This window comes from Cryptomeria japonica, unplaced genomic scaffold, assembly GCF_030272615.1.
Source record: "Cryptomeria japonica unplaced genomic scaffold, Sugi_1.0 HiC_scaffold_175, whole genome shotgun sequence".
Lineage (NCBI taxonomy): Eukaryota > Viridiplantae > Streptophyta > Pinopsida > Cupressales > Cupressaceae > Cryptomeria > Cryptomeria japonica.
In genome coordinates, this window is record NW_026728997.1 from 65,800 (window position 1) to 72,500 (window position 6,701).

General features: G+C 62.7%; 1 non-coding gene across 1 annotated transcript; it reads left to right on the plus strand.

The window, feature by feature from the left end:
• The first annotated feature begins 4,103 nt into the window (after nt 1-4,103).
• LOC131867572 (5S ribosomal RNA) lies at nt 4,104-4,222 on the plus strand. The gene has a single exon (XR_009366124.1). It is a non-coding gene; the product is annotated as a 5S ribosomal RNA (ribosomal RNA).
• Nucleotides 4,223-6,701: the final 2,479 nt, after the last annotated feature.

Below are 6,701 nucleotides of genomic sequence, written 5' to 3' on the forward strand. Positions count from 1 at the left end.
CACCCGGGGCAAACCGGGGTCCGACTTCGTGCACGCCGCACCTTGGAGCACACATCGGAGCGCTCCCAGGTTCGCACCAGCGTTGCGCACCTTTGATGCGCTGCCTTCACTAATTTCCAGAAAAGGCAAAAAAAAACGAGATTTTAAAATTTCCGTTCTGAAAGATAGTGAAAAAAACGGAACGCGGGTGCCATCTTGAGCCCTTCCTGGTGCGCAGCCCAGGCAAGTTGTGCGCACCAAGGTGCCCACCCTGGCGGAGGTGCGCGCCCGGGGCAATCCGGGCTCCGACTTCGTGCACTGCATGGTGCCCACCAAGGCGCGCAACCCAGCCAAGGTGCCCACCGCAGCGAAGGTGCACGCGAGGTGCGCACCCGAGGTGCACACCCGGGGCAAACCGGGCTCCGACTTCGTGCACGCCGCACCTTGGAGCACACTTCAGAGCGCTCCTTGGTGCGCACCAGGGCGCGCAACCCAGCCGAGGTGCCCACCCCGGCGAAGGTGCACGCGAGGTGCGCACCCGGGGCAAACCGGGCTCCGACTTCGTGCACGCCATGGTGCCCACCGCGGCGAAGGTGCGCACCCGGGGCAAACCGGGCTCCGACTTCGTGCACGCCGCACCTTGGAGCACACTTCGGAGCGCTCCTTGGTGCGCACCATGGTGCCCACCAGGCCGCGCAACCCAGCCAAGGTGTGCGCACCAAGGTGCACGCGAGGTGCGCACCCGGGGCAAACCGGGGTCCGACTTCGTGCACGCCGCACCTTGGAGCACACATCGGGGCGCTCCCGGGTTCGCACCGGCGTTGCGCACCGTGGTGGGCACCTCGGAGCACACCAAGGTGGGCAGCGAGGTGCGCACCTTTGATGCGATGCCTTCACTAATTTCCATAAAAGGCAAAAAAAAAACGAGATTTTAAAATTTCCGTTTTGAAAGATAGTGAGAAAAAGGGAATGCTGGTGCCATCTTGAGCCCGCCCTGGTGCGCAGCCCAGCCAAGGTTTGCGCACCAAGGTGCCCACCCTGGCGAAGGTGCGCGCCCGGGCAATTAACCCAACTTCCAACTTCGCGCGCGCCAGGGTGGGAGCGCACCCAACAACCGGGCCTGGGAAGAGCCAATGCGAGAAACCCCACCAAACTCTCTGACAAAAAAAGAGGGGGCGCTCCAGTAACCCCGCTTCGGAGCGCACCCTGGGCAAACCCAGCCAAGGTGCCCACCCCGGCCAAGGTGCAGGCGAGGTGCGCACCCGGGGCAAACCGGGCTCCGACAACGTGCACGCCGCACCTTGGAGCACACTTCGTAGCGCTCCCGGGTGCGCACCTCAGAGCACACCAAGGTGGGCAGCGAGGTGCGCACCTTTGATGCGCTGCCTTCACTAATTTCCAGAAAAGGCAAAAAAAAAAGGAGATTTTAAAATTTCCGTTTTGAAAGATAGTGAAAAAAACGGAACGCGCGTGCCATCTTGAGCCCGCCCTGGTGCGCAGCCCAGGTAAGGTGCCACCCTGGCAAAGGTGCGCACCCGGGCAATTAACCCTACTTCCGACTTCGTGCGCGCCAGGGTGGCAACCGGGCCTCGGAAGAGCCAATGCGAGAAACCCCACCAAACGCTCCGACAAAAAAAGAGGCGGCGCTCCAATAACCCCGCTTCGGAGCGCAGCCGGGGCAAACCAAGCCAAGGTGCCCACCCCGACGAAGGTGCACGCGAGGTGCGCACCCGGGGCAAACCGGGCTCCGACAACGTGCACGCAGCACCTTGGAGCACACTTCGAAGCACTCCCGGGTGCCCACCGGCGTTGCGCACCGTGGTGGGCAGCGAGGTGCGCACCTTTGATGCGCTGCCTTCACTAATTTCCAGAAAAAGGCAAAAAAAAATGAGATTTTAAAATTTCCGTTTTGAAAGATAGTGAAAAAAAAGGAACGCGGGTGCCATCTTGAGCCCGCCCTGGTGCGCAGCCCAGGCAAGGCATGCGCACCAAGGTGCCCACCCGAGGTGCACACCCGGGGCAAACCGGGCTCCGACTTCGTGCAGGCCGCACCTTGGAGCACACTTCGGAGCGCTCCTTGGTGCGCACCATGGTGCCCACCAGGGCGCACCCGAGGCAAACCGGGCTCCGACTTCGTGCACGCCGCACCTTGGAGCACACATCGGAGCGCTCCCAGGTTCGCACCAGCGTTGCGCACCTTTGATGCGCTGCCTTCACTAATTTCCAGAAAAGGCAAAAAAAAACGATATTTTAAAATTTCCGTTCTGAAAGATAGTGAAAAAAACGGAACGCGGGTGCCATCTTGAGCCCTTCCTGATGCGCAGCCCAGGCAAGTTGTGCGCACCAAGGTGCCCACCCTGGCGGAGGTGCGCGCCCGGGGCAAACCGGGCTCCGACTTCGTGCACTGCATGGTGCCCACCAAGGCGCGCAACCCAGCCAAGGTGCCCACCGCAGCGAAGGTGCACGCGAGGTGCGCACCCGAGGTGCACACCCGGGGCAAACCGGGCTCCGACTTCGTGCACGCCGCACCTTGGAGCACACTTCAGAGCGCTCCTTGGTACGCACCAGGGCGCGCAACCCAGCCAAGGTGCTCACCCCGGCGAAGGTGCACGCGAGGTGCGCACCCGGGGCAAACCGGGCTCGGACTTCGTGCACGCCGCACCTTGGAGCACACATCGGAGCGCTCCCGGGTTCGCACCAGCATTGCGCACCTTTGATGCGCTGCCTTCACTAATTTCCAGAAAAGGCAAAAAAAAGAAAAAAATGAGATTTTAAAATTTCCGTTTTGAAAGATAGTGAAAAAAACGGAACGCGGGTGCCATCTTGAGCCCGCCCTGGTGTGCAGCCCAGGCAAGTTGTGCGCACCAAGGCACCCACCCTGGCCAAGGTGGGTCACGGGGTGGGTCCTAGGGTGGGTAACGGGGTGGGTACTAAGGTGCGTGCCAAGGTGGGTCATAGGGTGGGTGCCAAGGTGGGCACCAGGGTGGGTGTGCACCAACCCTAGCCAGGGTAGGTCACGGGGTGGTTGTCGGGGTGGGCGTCAAGGAGCCAAGGTGGGTGGCAAGTAGCCAAGTTGCGTGCCAAGGTGGGTGTCGGGGTGGGTGCCAAGGATCCAAGGTGGGTGCCAAGGAACCAAGGTGGGTGTCTGGGTGGGTGCCGAGGTGGGAGCCAGGGTGGGTCCCAAGGTGAGTGCAAAGGTGGGTGCCAGGGTCAAGGTGAGTGCCAATGTGGGTTCCAAGGTGCCAGGGTCAGGGTGAGTGCCAATGTGGGTTCAAAGGTGCTAAGTTGGGTGCGAGGTTGGGTGCGAGGGTGGGTGGGTGCCAAGGTGTGCTAGGTGGAAGCCCGGGTGGGTCGGCATCCCATGGGTGTCGAGTTGGGTGCCTGATGGGTGCTTCTTGTCAAGTTTTAGTCGTCGGGACTCATTTCGAGCCTTAGAGGTCGTTTCTTGTCCGGTTGCCCTGTCTTCGACCTGGGAACCCAATTTTGGTCCTCGGGTCCCATTTTTTTTTGTCTCGCATCCCACTTTTGGCCTGTGGCCTTTTCGGGGTCGATTCTCGTTTTGGGCATCAGAGCATGTTTCTTCTCCTAAAACCCAATATTTGTTTATTAAGTCTCGGAACACATTTTTGTTCTCGTGGACCCATCATGGGTCTTGGAACGCATTTGTGGTCCTTGGGTCCCATTTTGCATCCCGAAACTTGTGTTTTGGTGCTTGATCCCTATTTTGGGTGCCCACCTTGCACCAAGTGCGCACCCGGGGCAAACCGAGCGCCTTGGTGCACCGGGGCAAGATCGAGCGTGCACCCGAGGCGCCCCGAACATGCACCAAGGTGCACTCGGCCCACATGTGAGCGCAGGTCGTTGCGCCCGAGGTGGTGTGTGGGCACCGCGTTGCAGACGGGACACTGCACGCACACGACGCCCCCTACAGGTGCACGCACGTAGGCCGGGCCGGGTGCACACCCGACGCCCTAGCAAGGTGCGCGCACCCGGGCAGGGCTCACACTTGGCGAACGGGGCGCACTTCGCGAGGGAGGGTGTGCACCTCGACGGGGGTGGGTGGCCGGGGTGGATTCGCACGTGGGTCGCGGTTTGCTAAGTACACACTGCGACAAGCTCATAACGGGTGCGATCATACCAGCGTTAGTGCACCGGATCCCATCAGAACTCCGCAGTTAAGCGCGCTTGGGCCGGAGTAGTACTGGGATGGGTGACCTCCCGGGAAGTCCCGGTGTTGCACCCTTTTTTAGTTTTTCGCCGGGCATCGCAATGCTATTTGAATAAACCTTTTGCCCGTTTGCGTTCTCGTCGGGGCCGGGCCGGGCCGGGGTGCGCTGCCCGCACTACCGCGCGCGCGGGGGCGACACCGAGCGCGCACCCGAGGCGCCCCGAGCACACAGGCCACGGTGCAACCCGGGCGTTGTGCGCGCACCCCGGTGCGCCCGAGGTGCTGCGCGCGCACCCAGGTGAAATCGGTGTGCACCTCGGCCAGTGCGCGCTCGGTCGAGTCGCGCACGTTGGCCAAGGTGCACGGTGATGTTTCTTACTCTAAGGTTCCGCACCAGACGCCCGGGACAGGTGAGCGAAGCTGGGCGGGGCCGGGTGCGCGGCCGGGGCAGGTGCACGCAGCTGGAGAGAGCTTTGGAGCACACTTCGGAGCGCACCAATGATGCGCTCCATTCAAAAGTTTCCTGAAAAGGCAAAAAAAGTTGAGATTATAGAATTTCCCACTTGAGAGATTGTAAAAAAAAAAAATTTAAAATGAAGGAAACGCGGGTGCCAAGGTGTGCGCAGCCCAGCCAAGGTGTGCGCACCAAGGCGCCCACCCTGGCGAAGGTGCACGCAAGGTGCGCACCCGAGGCAAACCGGACAATTAACCCAACTTTCGACTTCGCGCGCACCTTGGAGCGCACTTCGGAGCGCTCCTTGGTGCGCACCAATCTTGGGCACCTCGGAGTGCACCATGGCGCCCACCAAGGTGCGCACCCGGGGCAAACCGAGCTCCGACTTCGTGCGCACCTTGGAGCGCACGAAAGGTGCGCACCATGGCGCCCACCAAGGTGCGCAGCCCAGCCAAGGCGTGCGCATCAAGGTGCGCACCCTGGCGAAGGTGCGCACCCGGGGCAAACCGAGCTCCGACTTCGTGCGCACCTTGGAGCGCACAAAAGGTGCGCAACCCAGCCAAGGTGTGCGCACCCCGGTCAAACCGAGCTCCGAATCGTGCGCACCAGAGGTGCACGCCATCGTGCGCACCTTGGAGCACACTTCGGAGCCCTCCTTGGTGCGCGCCGATGTTGCGCACCTCGGAGCGCACCCGGGGAAAACAATGCAATTAACCCGACTTTCGACTTCGTGGGCACCTCGGAGCGCTCTCGGGTTCGCACCTCGGAGCACACCGAGGTGCGCACCTTTGATGCGCTGCCTTCACCAATTTCCAGAAAAGGCAAGAAAACATTGAGAAGGTGTGCGCACCGAGGTGCCCACCCTGGCGAAGGTGCACGCGAGGTGCGCACCCGGGGCAAACCGGGCTCCGACTTCGTGCACGCCGCACCTTGGAGCACACTTCGGAGCGCTCCTTGGTGCGCACCAGGGCGCGCAACCCAGCCGAGGTGCCCACCCCGGCGAAGGTGCACGCGAGGTGCGCACCCGGGGCAAACCGGGCTCCGACTTCGTGCACGCCATGGTGCCCACCGCGGCGAAGGTGCACGCGAGGTGCGCACCCGGGGCAAACCGGGCTCCGACTTCGTGCACGCCGCACCTTGGAGCACACTTCGGAGCGCTCCTTGGTGCGCACCATGGTGCCCACCAGGGCGCGCAACCCCGCCGAAGGTGCACGCGAGGTGCGCACCCGGGGCAAACCGGGCTCCGACTTCGTGCACGCCGCACCTTGGAGCACACTTCGGAGCGCTCCTTGGTGCGCACCATGGTGCCCACCAGGGCGCGCAACCCCGCCGAAGGTGCACGCGAGGTGCGCACCCGGGGCAAACCGGGCTCCGACTTCGTGCACGCCGCACCTTGGAGCACACTTCGGAGCGCTCCTTGGTGCGCACCAGGGCGCGCAACCCAGCCGAGGTGCCCACCCCGGCGAAGGTGCGTACCCGGGGCAAACCGGGCTCCGACTTCGTGCACGCCGCACCTTGGAGCACACTTCGGAGCGCTCCTTGGTGCGCACCATGGTGCCCACCAGGCCGCGCAACCCAGCCAAGGTGTGCGCACCAAGGTGCACGCGAGGTGCGCACCCGGGGCAAACCGGGGTCCGACTTCGTGCACGCCGCACCTTGGAGCACACATCGGGGCGCTCCCGGGTTCGCACCGGCGTTGCGCACCGTGGTGGGCACCTCGGAGCACACCAAGGTGGGCAGCGAGGTGCGCACCTTTGATGCGATGCCTTCACTAATTTCCATAAAAGGCAAAAAAAAAACGAGATTTTAAAATTTCCGTTTTGAAAGATAGTGAGAAAAAGGGAATGCTGGTGCCATCTTGAGCCCGCCCTGGTGCGCAGCCCAGCCAAGGTGTGCGCACCAAGGTGCCCACCCTGGCGAAGGTGCGCGCCCGGGCAATTAACCCAACTTCCAACTTCGCGCGCGCCAGGGTGGGAGCGCACCCAACAACCGGGCCTGGGAAGAGCCAATGCGAGAAACCCCACCAAACGCTCTGACAAAAAAAGAGGGGGCGCTCCAGTAACCCCGCTTCGGAGCGCACCCTGGGCAAACCCAGCCAAG